This window comes from Monopterus albus, unplaced genomic scaffold (genome assembly GCF_001952655.1).
Source record: "Monopterus albus unplaced genomic scaffold, M_albus_1.0 scaffold12.1, whole genome shotgun sequence".
In the NCBI taxonomy this organism is placed as follows: Eukaryota; Metazoa; Chordata; class Actinopteri; order Synbranchiformes; family Synbranchidae; genus Monopterus; species Monopterus albus.
The window spans coordinates 558,271-573,788 of NW_018127892.1; the positions used below are offsets into that span (position 1 = coordinate 558,271).

General features: G+C 38.7%; 1 protein-coding gene across 1 annotated transcript in view; it reads right to left on the reverse strand.

Moving 5' to 3' along the window:
* The window catches only part of zmat4a (zinc finger, matrin-type 4a), a 142,350-nt gene that overhangs the window by 13,603 nt on the left and 113,229 nt on the right, over positions 1-15,518 (reverse strand). The window lies entirely within an intron of this gene.

The following is a 15,518-nucleotide window of genomic DNA, read 5'->3' on the forward strand; positions in this document are numbered from 1 at the left end:
GCTGACCGGTGTACAATACCTGTATTATCAACTAGTAACTGTCCATACTATTTCAGACCATTATTGTGTGATGCTCCTCACACTGGCATCAGCACATTATTGTTGTGTCCACGCGGGCAAGAGCTGTGGCCGGAGGCTTTATATTTTCAGATTGTCTGTCTGTCTGGCCAATTCTCGTGAACATGATATCTCAGAAAAGTATTGAGGAAATTTCTTCAAATTTGGAACAAATGTCCACTGGGACTCAAGGATGAACTGATTAGATTTTGGTGGTCAAAGGTAAAGGTCACAGTGACCTCACATCTGTCCAATTCCTGTGAATATGACTGGTTGGCAGAAGCATACAACCACACAGCTGGTTCCATTTGTCCAGTTTTTATATATTTCAATGGTGTTAAGAGGTCAGCAGGATGAATCACCATCAGATGAATGGGCCATGTCATTTTGGATCATTTTATGATATAACAACATCAGCCCGGGAAAGAGCAACCACCTGCAACATAAAGTGAAACCAAAAATATGAAAGACAAACAAATGCACATAAAGTAATTTAACAACCTGACACATCTGAGAAATCACAAACTGTAGAACTGTTTTCTCCACAGGCCACAAAGTCTCTTGTTCAGCAGTTGAATTTGCCACTTGATGTGTTTCAGTACTGTTGATAAACTTCTGTCTTACATTTAGTAACATTCTGTTTCTGTCATCTGGCATTAGTTCTTGGAAGAAACAGGTTTATGAACCAAATTCAGCTACAATCCACAGAATCATGCACAAAAACAGCTGTGACAAACTAGTGAAATGCAGCAGCGCGCCCTACGGAACAGTAGGATAATTTAACGGGGGTAGTCAACCATAAATCGCGTTTTCAGTGTTCACAGCAGAGATCTCACTTTAATGTTATCTGACGATTTAGCTTCAACCCTCAAGCTGAATCAAGTGAAGAAAATTTTAGTACAAATATGAGTCCAACGTCCGCAGAGCAGAGGGACAAATAAATAAATAAATGCGAATAAATACACACGGATTTCCACAAACCTCACGATAGACGGCAACAGCATGTGGTAATTGTACACATCAAAGATGAAGAAGATATTCAGGAAATATTGAAAATGTAGGATAAAAATGATTAAAACTAGATGAAAATGTATTTAGTTTTTATTGACTAAAACTATCAAATTAAAGGACTAAAATGTGATTAAAGGTAATATACATTTTTGTCAAGAGTCTAAGACTAAAAAAAAATCAAATTCAAGTGTCAGAATTAATACCGGAAGCAATACAAACTTATAGATTGATAATTTTCATTAGGCATATATTTTGTTATGTAATATTTTATGTTACACCAGCATGACATCTCAGGTTACTGTGGCCCTCCTGATGGCTGAGACCTGGCAAATTTGTGAATTGTGATAATGGGACTGTATAAATCTCATTTAACATCAGTATCAGCAGGCAGCAGGGGGTGTATGAGCAGAAGTAAAGGGGAGAAAGACAATAATAAAAGCAGGTGAACTGACAGGTACTTGCACCACTTGAAGGATGACAACTGCCTACTCTGTTGCCAGCTGGGTTCCTGAGTTATCTGTCTGTACTCATGGGAATTCATTAGGGGCTTGATGACTGGGGAAATGAGGCTGAATAATGAAATGCATGACACCCTGTCTCTGAGGTGTTGCTTCTTTTGCCCTTTGTCCTATCCAACCCATGATGACTGTCATGTATAGAGTCACTACTGTCATCGATATCCACCTAGCTTGCACACATTAAGTGCTATGTAAAAATCCCTCCAATGAGCTGCTAATGCGTGCAAGATGCATAAATAGCCTGGCCCGTCCCACTGTGCATTGTTGTAAATCACAGAGCCATTACACCAGAGATGAGTACTGAGAAAATATGGGTGCTGGAACCTCCCACTGCCTCCACCCTGGTTGTTTTCTGCTTCAGCACACAATGCACTGTAGCCTACATGCTCATTATTTAGCCTTCCAACACTCTCAGGACCATTTTCCACCACTTCCCAGTGATGAAGTCATTTCAAAAACATTATCTCTCCAAGCTTCTTTTATTCTTTCCATTTTCCATGTTGGATAAAGTTGTTAGCTGAAGATCAAGAGCACAGAAATGTTACATTTTTCTAGTGAACTACTTGCAGTTGTCTGTATTTTGGAAAGACAGAGAATTATCATATTAACATAATGAGCTCCTGGCACATGTCTCACAGATCAAAACTAATAATGCACTTGGCTGTCCTCATCAAATCAGGAGGAAACAATGTAACTATCTGTAAATATTAGACTATGATAGCAGGGTCTTGGGTTTACCACTCACAGCTAGACATTTCAACCCATTACACATCTAGATGACAAATTACCTTTGTACAGACAAAAAAGCTGTTCTCTCTGATGGTAAGGTTGGTATGTATGTAGTCGGGTCCACTACAACATATGACAGACAAATGGCAAAACAATGCAGGCTAAACTATACCAGTGTGACTTCAGTTATTTCTACCTCCATAGGTGTAATATACTGTAAAAAAAATCAGCTTACAGTGAGTAATGATGAACTAAAGCTGCTAGCACGATCAAACATTGCAGTTTATGACCATTCTTATTTATAGCTTCTGCCTGGCTTTTCATGGGTCTGTGGTACTTACTGCACCATTGACTCATCACATGAAAGCACTATTAAACAAGTGAATAGCATGTAATTAATGGATTTTAGGTAAGCAAAAATGAAATAATTTGTTTGTCTTGAATTTATTATGTCCTGTGAAATAAGCCTAAGAAAAGTCTAATTTCTCTGTGACATGGGCTCGTTGCTGCTAGGACGCATTTGACCTTAAAAGGAGGTTTGACTTTCAAATGTGACACAGTGTACTGGTTGATTGATGTTTCCCAAGGAGGGCGCCATGGTGATTTGGTTTCCATAGCTTAATAAGCACCAGGCTCTTTTCTAACAGAGGTTGTAGCTCTACTACAGCTGTACCAGCCTTTTTATACTGTAACAAATGCTTGCCAGCTGGACCACGCTTCCAGTTGAACAGAGCAAAATTGTTGTGTGAATTGCAATGAGGGAAACTGTCAAGGCTTATTAGAGAGCATTCTTTCAAACTTTGATCTTTTATATGTGCATGTTTGACTTGTTTAAAACATGCTGAATGGAATGTATGAATTGGTGACCTAGTGGTGATGGTGATTTGTGGCATGCAGGAGACAGCCTCGAGGGGCTGATTACTCCCCAGGCTAGCCTTTCACATTGACTATCATGCCTGAGAGAACACTAACGGGAGACTGTGGATAGACCTGTCACTGACACCTAAAGGAATTCTCCACTGTCGGGTTGCTGCAATTACAGTCAGCGGGTGACAAGTTACTCAAAAATATCATGCAGGCTTGAGACTTTTATGATTATTAAGGTGAGCATATGACAAAACACTAACAGCACTGGTTTGTATTCATATTCAGAAAACTGATAACAGTATATCTGAAAATGTGATAACAGGGTGCTTTTCACCATCCGTGAGAGTTTGACATTTCCTTGCATTCAACAAAAGGTAGATGACAAATTGCCCTGAGCTACAGTGTGACAGACAGACACCTCTGGTTGTTTGAGTGGGATGAAAAAATAAAAATGAACAATCATGTTAAGATAAATTCAGCTGTTTTTTTTTCTATTAGTGAGGGCAAAGCTATGTATATGTTTTTGTGAAGAATACTAGACAAGAGGCAGGGAGTGGATACCTCCAGCAGAAGGGAACTCAGTTTCCCATAATGTTATAAAATCAACAGTTCCATGACAGTCTGACCCTAATAATATGGTTGCTTGACCATGAAAACCTACTGCTGGCATTTGGAATGAAGCTGATATCATATTAGTTTGACAGTTATCTAAGAAAAATGATAGACATGACAGATGTTCATTGGTTGGTGTGGGGGTAAAATGGGGACTTCAGTGAGTGGACGGTATGCAAGTTTGTGTTCTGATTGTTCAATAGCCGTTTGATAAAGTAGTCATACAGTATCTGTTACTGGCTGATTATTGCAGTATGGAGTGATCCTTCACATCACCTGCTCAGCTGTATGTGTGTGTATGTGTGTGTGTGTGTGTGTGTGTGTGTGAGAGAGAGAGAGAGAGAGAGAGAGAGGCATGCAGGCCCTCCCTCCTCTAAACAGAGACCAATACAGGGAAAAACTAAGTAGGTCAGTCACCGTATAATGTTTGCTGGGTGATGTTAAGGGAAGCACAGGGTGTACTGCTCATTAGGGTCTGACAGTGGAAATGCAGCTGGAACACTAGCATCCTCACCAACAGGCTGATGTGCTTCGAATGAGCACATGAGCTGCCTGCTAATAGAGCTAACTTGGTCAATTAATGACTAGTCACAACTCTGAAAACATGAGAACAAATTCTAAATTGGCATTACCTGGATAGACCGACCACATATTCTTAATTTAAGTGGTTCCTTTTTCACCTGAAAAAATGTCAAAACATAATATAATGGCATATTACCAGCCCTACGGATGAAAATGTTAAGAACTTTGAGCCTGGCTATCAGTTCTGTCAGTAATTTAGGTGAAACTGTGGACTTGAAGGCAACACCAAACAGGATCACCAGGTAAGTTAAAAAGGGCCTTAATGCAATAAAAATGCTGGGCACACAAACAGAAAAATCTGGCAACCAGAGAGCAAGGAAAAACAAAGGGCACCTCCACCGGAGGGAAAAAACAGGAAATACTGTAGTTCTCTGGTTTGAAATGGGAAAAAAAACACACACTAAATCACTGCACTAGGCAGGATGTAGAATACTAGTCACTAGAATTAACACAAGTAACACGACTTGAACACAAAAGCACATTCACCTGGTCAATATGAGTCTCAGAGTAAACTGTGGTAAATAACTTTGAGCAGCAAAGAATCTGTCATCCAGCAAAACAATATAGACTTCCTTGAGAGACAACCCAAAGATAAACTTCCAGAAAAGTCAGAGGAACAATTGTGAGGAAATGTTAAGCAGCTGAACTGAAGGATGCATACACTTTTCTCCATTCTGCCATGGGCCTGTTTCTAGAAAGAGATATGAAACATGTAAGCACTGGGTGTTCAAGTGGACAGATAAAAGCACAGGCACTTTTTCATTTTATGGCCATGGAGGGGAGACACAAGGGGCTATAGGGGAAAAAACAGGTAGGAGGACATCCAAGCTTTGGCAGTACAATATGCCTTTCTGTCTCATGTGTCTGAATTGAGTGTGGTGCAAACTACTAATCCTGCTGCTACTGTCAGACAGTACATCCAGAAGGATTTTACTGGGCAGAATACAATACATACTACAGTATATTCTCCTGACACTGCAGAGGGTACAGCACCCTACATACAATCATGTTATCTCCCCAGTTACACAACCATGTTGAGGAGATGTACTGTAAATCCATGCAGTGAACAGGAAACTCAAAATCCTCCTAATATGTGCTTACATTTACATTAATGCTGTGGACCTAAATGCATTACTATTACATTTTGTGCCAACATTCATGGTTCCCAGAGGATGAATTAAATAGTTTTTTTGGATGGGAACCTTCTGTGACTTTTCCTTAAACTGACATTTTTTGTTGTTCATGAAATGTCTCGACAACTATCAGGAGAATTGTCATCTAATTTGTTATGAATGTCCCTGAAACCCAGAGGATGAATCACACACATGTTGGTGATCCTCTGACTTTTCCTCTAATGTCACCAGCAGAACATTTTACTGCCTTAGGAGGAGGAAATCTAATGTCTGTATCAGCACCATGAGGTAGACATTTTTGGATTTTTGGTTAAATGTGTCGACACTTTTTGAATGGACTGCCATGACATTTGGGCTTATGATTTTTTTTATTTAGTGCGATCATCAGGTTAAAGGTTTAACTGTTTAATACTTTGGTCTATGACTAAATACCTGCAAAACTAATGAAATTCACAGCAGTCTCAGCTCTACATTGTGCTGCTATCATATCGTTCATAAATATAAGCAGCTGAGTGGGTAATCTACAAGTAATTCTTAGCTGAGAGTTTCTGATGGCTATATCACTTTCTTGGCAAAAAAAAAAACAACAACAAAACAATTCTGGTATCATCATAAAAGGGGTTGTCAAGGCCACAAAACAAACATGCTTTGAAGTTTCAATAAAACCTTTTTTCTCCATCAGTGCCTTTACTGTTGTCTAGTCCATTTTCCAGTAAAACATCCAAACTAGACAGCACTCAGAGAGTGCAAACTTACATCAAGGGCAACTCAGTTTCCTCATAATGTCAGAAAAGAAATGTTCCCCTGATAGTTTGACCCTAACAATATGATTCTTTGACTAGAAAAACCTAATGCTGGCATTTACAATGACACTGAAATCATTATTAGTTTGAAAGTTACAGGGGCTCACATACACTCAAGAGCCTTTCCAGCACCCAGAGTGGTGAATAATCTTTTTAAATATTCCTGTACCCAAATTATGATACAGCACCAAAATCTAATCAATTGTTCAATTGTTGTTTATATTGTTGTTTCAGACGTTTCCCCACTGTGGGATCAGTAAAGTACCTACTTCTGTTGGCCATACCCTACCTCTCCAAAAATGTTTTTGAGTTATTTTGTTAACAAGCAAACAAACACTGGCAAAAACACAATTGCTGCCCATGGCAGAGGTAATAATGGTGGCATATTACTCCTAAATGCCTTTTAAACATTGTGTCACAAACATCCAGCAGCTGCTGCTATAGAATCCTAGACTTCAGTATATTGGGTCTCCCTGTCTCCTAATGTTAGGGCTGACAAAAACCAAGCAAGTAGTCAGCAAGCATAATATGCAAATTTGTAGGTGAAGATAAAATTTGTTCTGCATTAATGTCATCTCCGCTGCACCTCATTTAAAAGCATAAAAATGTTGTAACAACATTATGTACAACCACCATCATCGAGTAAATGCTTCCCAATTGTTACTATTGGAACTACTCCAAACTTCATCAGCACAGCAAATGTTAGCATGTTGACATGCTGTGCTAAGGCATTAGCATTCAGCTCAAAGTAGTGTGGGAAATACAGCCTTAAAAAAATCAGTGGTTATAGACTTTCTTTTTCATGTGATAAAACCAATGCTGCAGATTACAGCAGGATAATGTGATCAGGATATTTCACCCTCATTTTAAAATAATGGATTTCCATGAATTGATTATATAAAGTATGAATGAGTGTGCACACCAGTCAAAGTGGCTTAATGTTGTCAGACACAAAAGAAAATGTCAAGACATTATCTTGAACTTACTGTTTCCTAATCATTTTTTTTTTCAAATTAGTATTTGACTTTCCAAATATGCTAGAACAACTAAAAATCTCAAATCTAGATGCCAAGAAATCATTTTTTAGGTTTCCTGTTGGCAGGAAACATTTCACTTTGACAGCTAAACATATGTTTTTCAGAAATAAGGCCATCATAGTCACTACAATTGTATTTGACATTATAGTCAAAACTTTTTAACAAGCTTGAAATGCCCAAAGGTCAAAAAAAGCAACTCAAAGTGAGAAAAACAACAGATTTACAGTCACACTGCATTGCCACAACAGTAACTGTGCAAACGCAGATGAATGAAATTGGAAGGGTGAGAGTAATAACTAGTCATGTTCAGGTAAAGACTACAACCAATAAAGTGATGCTGTACAGGCTATAGGAAACAGACTAAAATATAGTTGTATAAAAATTGAACTCTTGCTTCAACAGTGAGCATGTGGCTAATTGGTTTCTGCAGACCATTAGAATGGTTCAATCTAAAGGATTTTACATGCACACGTGTCTGAGCTTATGCTTGCAGGATGGATGCACATACTGTATATGTAGTGGCCCTTGATGAATGGCTATCCTGGGAAGAGGTAACAGCACAATAATTACATAATCTGCTTGGGTTAACAGACTAAAAACTCATTAAAATTTAAATTAATTGACATGAAGAAGAAGAATGGTCAATATGAGTGGGCCCCTTAGGCAAAAAGCCAAACATCAATGCTGCATTTGAATTCTCAAGAAGAACCAAAAATAACAATACCCAAGCTCTAAAAATAAAAAGAATATCACTGGTTTTCACGTTAAAACTAAGTGGCTGACTCTTGCTATCGTCGTTGAGCTCTTACTCCCTTATGCTGAAGAAATGTTCTCTCATGAAATATGATTAATATTATTAATGAGAGTTTTATTGTTCAAATGTCTCAATGATGACAAAACAATATTGTGTACATTAACAAAGTCACAACCAATGACTGCAGTACCACCCGTTATTCTGGAGTGAGGTTTTGGAGTTCAACCTGAGTCAACCTTGTCAGTATATTAATTTACAGTTTGCATGTGATGTATGAAATGGGAGAGCCTGAGGCTCTGTTGACTTACTCCATATTGTCAAAAGGTCAGGCATGTTACTGAAAGCTCATTATTTAAAAAAGACACACCTCAACAAAATGGCAGTGCTGTACAGTACTCTCACAGCCTGACACTTACTAGTGGAGAAAATCCTTACTCCCTTTATCAGATGGACTTTACTTAATGACACTAAAAAATAGAGGACAAGGCCACTGGATAGCCACAGATAAAACAAAAACACTCAAGAGAGCATGCGTGCCTCTGCCAAGGCACAACATTCATTCACACAAATGGGTGCCATCTCTTAGGGAGTTATACTGTGCATCTTATCTGAACAATTCAGGGTTCTATCTTCATTACTGGCCAAGCTATGGCAGAAAATATGCATTAAATTGGGTTTTTGATGTTAAATTTAAATGGCCATCAGATGTGGAATCCAGATCAGATCCGGATGAAATTTGGTCTGGTGATAGATGTTGCCATACTACATATACAGTATGTGTCAAATTTCAAACAACAAATTATTTCGTTAACTTTTGATGTTTTTTTTCACCCCATGGTAAAGATGAGAATTTATTTCCCTTTCTGTGATTTTTTTTTTTAATTATTTTTGTGATCTTGACTTTTGACCTTTAATCCAGCCATTTGTAATCATGCTAACATATAAACACACCGAACAAAAAACTTAGCCTCCTTGGTAACGACATAAAAGATGTTGCTGCTGCCCAACAGATGCTCATGCATTTTGGGGCATCATCTTAAACTACTTAAAGAATTACTAATTATCTGGGAGACCCTACATTTTTAAACTCTTTGAACAACTTCAGTTTACTTTGTTTAGTATCTCCTCTTCTCTTGAAATAATGTTTCAACTTTGACAGTGACTCAAAAAGAGCTAGGCATTTTAATGAATGGGCTGTCTTCCCAGTTGGTGATGCCATGTGAGTTCTGAGTGATGAAGAGTCAGTTTTTCAATCCACAAGTGTCAAAAGCCAGAATATAAGGTGTTTATAGCTCTCAGAGCAAAAATAGCTAACTCTGTTAGCTGCTGGAAGACGTCAAGAATGTACTGTGTTCCAAGACACCCACTCAGTTATTCCAATGAATGCTGCTCAGCTAGGCCGAGACTTTTTACTTGACTCAGAGGAAGTGACTGAGGAAAATTATTATAAGCAGTCTTTTTTAAGTGACTCTATTTTAGATGCACAATATTAACTCAAGAAAGTTATATAATCAAGGCCTTCCCCCACAGAAAAGGGCTAATACGAAGACGGTGTCGGATTAAATTATATAGTGGTAACATTAAATGAATATCAGAAGGGATTTTGCTGCATTCAAATAAATTTAAAACTAAGACTTTTTAAATACCATATAGGACACAATTTTAACAGTTTTACCACCATACCATTTTAACATTTTTTCTGTACTTATTAGCAGTATATACCTAATTCCTAATGATATAATAAATTTAAATAACACGATCTGGACATAGATAAAAATCAGAAAATGGACAGATAGATTAACAATTAAAAGCTGATGAATTAACCCTTATAATGTCCCCTCTTGTTTGCACTGTTTTTAAATTCCACATTTTTGACTTAACTAATTAAGTGCTCAGGGTATCTTAGCAAATAATGAATTCAGTTTCCTCAACTATAGAGCCTTAGTTTGTATTACAAACACTAAAATTTTGTTTACAAAAATTGGATTTGTTGTGACAGTTGATTGCATGGCAGGAGGCTATGCAGTCTTTTTTTTTGTGGCGCGTCAACCAGCACCATCAGACCTGTAGCAGACACTGTCATCACTGCTAGCTACAGTAGATCGGAAGCTCCTCATTGCATAATGAAAAGGTGTCAATTTTAGCAAAAACTGAAATGAACTTATATTAACAGTGCTACATTCACCAGCAAATACTAGAACTGGCCAATATTCTTGCCATAGCTGCAGTGTGTACTGTGTGCTCAGTAAGTCTAAGGGGAATATTTACTAAACCTGTCGCAAATTACCATCAGGTGTGCAAAGATTATGTAAATGAGCAGAGCTGCAGCAGTGTTGATATGAATGCACTACTGCCATAAGGTCCTGGTGTCTGGTGCCTGTGAACAAACACATTTCCAAACTGCAATTACATAGTCTTCTGCTAGCCAAATCGTCTTTTATTTTGTTCAGTAATTGAAGAATGGAATGACCTCAAAATCTGTAAAAGCCCCTCAGTTTCTTCTGGCATCCCAAAAAGAGAGATGCAATTTACAAACATTCTCTCCTTCAAAATGTGTCCTTAATGTCGGCCAACTGTTAAAGGAATAACAACTGTCATACCGACAGCAGTGCTGCAAACCTTTCTCCTCAGCCACAATTTCTTCTGATGTCAGAAGTGGTAAATCGGGTGCTTTGTATAAATTTTCACTCTCTTACATTCCCTGAATGGGAAGGCCTCAAAATACACATTTTATAAGAACAACCCACCAAACTTGGAGGGCTTCCACTTTTTTCTGGTGCAAAACCAGAAATGCATGGCATGTCCTTATTGTACATTAACTGTGGCCCAAATTCAACAGTGAACAGCAATGAATGCACTTGCTAACAAGGTAAATAAAAAATTAGTCTTCCCATGGGAGTCAATGTCCCAATCGTCCTCCATACATTATTGGTCAATGCAGCGCCTTTGCCGGATGATGTCAACATTCAGTGAGGTGAAAGCTGAACCAGATCCAACTTTTTCACCTCACAGGGTTGCATCATTGAGCTCCTTGTGGTACTGGTGCAGGCTGCGGTGAATAGAATCCCCAGTGGAAATGAATGGAGAGGACTGTGTTTTTTCAGACTTTTGAATCTCAGCCTGAAGTTCATGCACAGTCATAAGGTCTGAAGAGACTCATGTGAAATCATACAGGAAAGAAACCATTCAGCTGAGTTTGTGGCGAAACCTTTTAAAGTGCTTACATATTGTTGTCTTTTATTGCATATGATGTCAGTCAATAATACACAGAAGGGAGAATGGGAGAGCATTCATATGGAAGCTCAGTATATGAGTTAAATAATGTTTATCCATTATTTGGCCCCAAAGAGGAGGCTGTCAGGCCATGCTGTCATAAGTCAGGAGCACCACAACATTTTCCAGACATAACCTTCCCTTAACACAAAGCATCCCTGAATCCTATTCTCACCCAAGCAAAGAGCAGATATGTGGCTTGATACACAGCATCTGCATTGTGTTTGCTCAGGTTAAGCAGTGGCTGGTCCAACTGGCTTGTAACGACAGTCACCTCTGAGAGCTGGGTCCACTCAGGTGGCCAACTACTGACACTGTTCTACCAAGATTGTCTAACAAAATAAGAATAAACTACTAACAGCCCCACTGAGTCAGTAACTATTATCACCAACACAAGTACAAATTCTGTGTGGGTGTAGGAGTGAAAGCAGGTCTATAGGGTCATCAGGTGGGCACCCTCTCACTAACTGGTGCTTCAATGAGTGCTTCCACACACCAAACACAACCCTTCATCTACTCAGGCTAATTCAGGCTAACTGTTACCAAACAGTCACTAGCAAACATTTCAACTGCTGTTCTAACCACCAAATATTTCAGATAACTCACCAGATAACTAGCCAGACTTCATCAAAACCCACCATGTGTTGTTATTCACTCCAACAAACCAAACTTCTAATACTTCCTCATGTTTCATATAACAAACATTTTTAAGCCTGTCCTCTATGCTAGTTTACTTCGTTTTAGCAGTCATAATCTAGATACAGTATGTCACAGTTCACAATTTGTCAAAGCACTTATCTATTTTTACCCCATTCACACACCTTTCTTCTGCTCCAGAGCCTGCCACCTAACCATGCTGTGCTATCAGCTGTCATAGGCTCTGCCCTTTTATACCTAACTCACCTAGCAGAGAGACCGCTCACTTGGCTACAAATCCCCTACAACCAACCTCCATGGCTAATTCTGTGTATTTCAGTTTCTTCCTCTCAAAAGCTGTATCTACAGCATTCTCCCAGGGAACTATAAGCTTGACAACATACACAGTCCACTATGTTTCAGACCACAACACATCTGGTTTAAGGTTAGTGGTGACTGTCTTCTCAGGGACTATGACTTGATTCCCTAAATCTACATTCATTTGCCAGTCTCCCTCTGCCTTTAGCTGGCCTACATCCTGCCTGTTCAAAATGACTTACTTCCTGCCTTTTTCCCCCCCATGAACAAAAAAAAAAAAAAAAAATCCCCTCTTGCTTCTTCTTCTCCTCCACTGAGTTTACTTCTAAGCACCTACTTTCAGTAGCTGCTGCTAAACATTTCAACATTTGGTTATGTCTCCAGGTATACAGTAGTCTCCTTGAGCCAGGCTTGTTTTACACCGAAGTGATGCTACATCTGAACACAAGGAACAGGTTGCGTCCCCTCCTATCCATCTATTCAAACTTTGGGTAGATGGAAGCACATCATAAGTTGCACCTTGACTTAATCTAATCCTTCCTGCCTCCATGTTCCATATGGATCACATATACAGTAGCTTCACTTAAAAGTTAAAAGCTCATGCATAGTTCAAGCACAATTATAAAAGACTCATGTGAAATCCTACAGGAGAGAAGCCAGTCAGATGAGTTTGTACCAAAGCCTTTATAGCCTTTATAGTGCTTGTATATTATTGCCTTTTACTGCATATGATAATTCATAGTCAGAAAGGAGAACTGAAGTGCCATCCATTACAAGATGATTAGTTTAAACATGTCAAAATGCACCTGCATTGTTTTGCATTTTGACTTTTACTTGTATAAAACACTATTTTTACAGTCATATATTTCAGCATTGAAGATTTATTTAAAAATTGTGCTAAAATATCATCTTGTCCCATTCTCGTGAACCCAATATCATGTATTGTCTCATCTTGTGAGCTAAGTGTATCGTCACATCCCTACCCAGTGGCCAAATACTGTAGCTTCTCTCACTGACCATTCACACCAGCATGTCCTCACTTCTTTGCTGCACTCAGAGGAAGCCAAGAGCTCCTCCTCCTCCTCAGCTAGGTACCACACAAAGCCGCTTGGCTATTTTAGTCTTAGCAAGACAGGCTTACTGTGATGTCAAAAAAGAGAAAGCTACTTTAGGCTTTCTCTACTTCAGGTTTGGAAAGTGAAGAGACAAGAGAAGGCGGAGAGAAAGAGGCAAGGCGGAATACAACTGAGAAAGTGGGGGAAAAAGAAAAGAGAGAAATATGCCATGAACCCAAATCAAACTAGTAAATCTTAAGACAAAGGCCATTAGATTAGAGTTTCCTGCTTTTGGTGCCACCAGCAAAACAGAGGGTTTTAGCTGGTGGCACCAATCATGTAGCTAGCTCGTTAAGAGGAGTATCGATCACACTTCTCATTAGTACACCTGTCATGAACAGGTATTCAGTTACTTGCTGAGTCAACCCTGAATTTCCTCATTTCTTTTCCGCCCTTAGTTCACCTTAGCAAAGAAGGGCCATATAGCTATGCAGCCTGTAACACACACACACACAGCCCAACCTTAGCTGATCCAGTGAGCCATGCAGACAATTTCACTAATGGAGAAAGACATCAATAACTGCAGCTATAAATCAGCTAGGACTGAAAGATGTGAGGATAACAAATACTGCTATTGTTATTCAAACTGTGATGGTTCTCTATAAATTGAATTCAAAGCATTTATTGGCAGTTCACATGCTACGCTACTGTTCTAATACTGTGTAGCTTTGTTTAATGCTTAGCCACAAATTTATCTTGTTTCTGTGTGAAAACAATCTGATAAAATGCACTTTGCTGCTTACTATTTTGGCCCAAAGCCATTGTGGTGAATTTGTTAAAACCCAGTTGTCTATTACATATCCAAGAAACAAGATCTAATATTAGCATTCATTTAGGGGAGGGGTAGCATTTCTATTCACCCAGCAAATGTATGTCAAATATTCACTCTCTGTGCACTCTGAAATATTTCCGATTTATTTTCCTGTCTTTTGCTATATAAAAATCCTTTACATAAATTTACTGTAAACATTCAAGAATAGTTTGTTATAATAAGAACCTTTAGTCATCCCCTTTGTTGGACAGACAAACTCACTTTGTGTAAACATGTTTTCTTTTGCCCTACCAACTACAGTATTACTTAACAACGGCATTGCGTCAGAAGGTGGCATTGCCGTGTGAGGCTCTTTCAACTTTTGCTAGTACTAGTACTATGTCTGGTACTATGTCTAAAAGTGTGGACAGATTCAGCTGCTGTGACAGAGGATGGAGGTTCCATGTTGGCTGCGAAACTGCCAACAGTTAACCTGTAAACTTGCTGAAAGATGCTAACGCTTCAGCTAAAGTAGGTTCCACACCAGATGTAGACTAACTGACAACTATGAGCATTAGAAGCATTTAGGAACCACTCTAAGAGACTAGAGGACATGGACAGACTGGTGAATACAACTCCACTATGTTCACCGACTATAGTTTCTAAGATTATATATCAGTAATTTGGTTCTGGGAAGGCAGCACGCAGCAGGGGTTTAAAGCTTCTACACAAAAAATAACTGCTTAGTGCATCGAGAAATGATTAGAACAAGGAGTCTGAGTTCCATCTTATAAAACCAAAACAATTAACTGAAAGATGCTAAAATGCTTAACAGTGCTGAGAGGAACTATAGAGTCAGGTGATAATAATTCTCTCAGGGTTCAGCACTATGAGTGAGCTGAAATCTATTTCTGAAATAGAAATACTGACATTTCAGGTTTAACTTCTAAAGCTTTGAACTTTGAATAATTCTCCTTCCTTCATTAGCTTTTTAAGTCATTATTTAATTATCTCCTAATAAAAGTCACACAATTTGCACTTTTTTAAAGTGTGCTTTTGCTTTAAACATGATTGTTCAGGAAGGGCAAGGTTCCTAGTTTCTACACATTTCTTTTTGGCTTAGATAGACTGAAAAAGCCATAGCTGTGTAGTGATAAAGGACACCAAACACATCCTGAGCCCCTCTCTGGAGTTTTGTAAAGCAGATAAGCCTTTATTCACTCTGTGTAAACTTGGATTAACAAAATAACCCAAATACACCCCAGGCACAGTTGTGGGCTATGTGGAAGAAACCAGGCTGGTTGTGGTATGGAGGTGGTTCT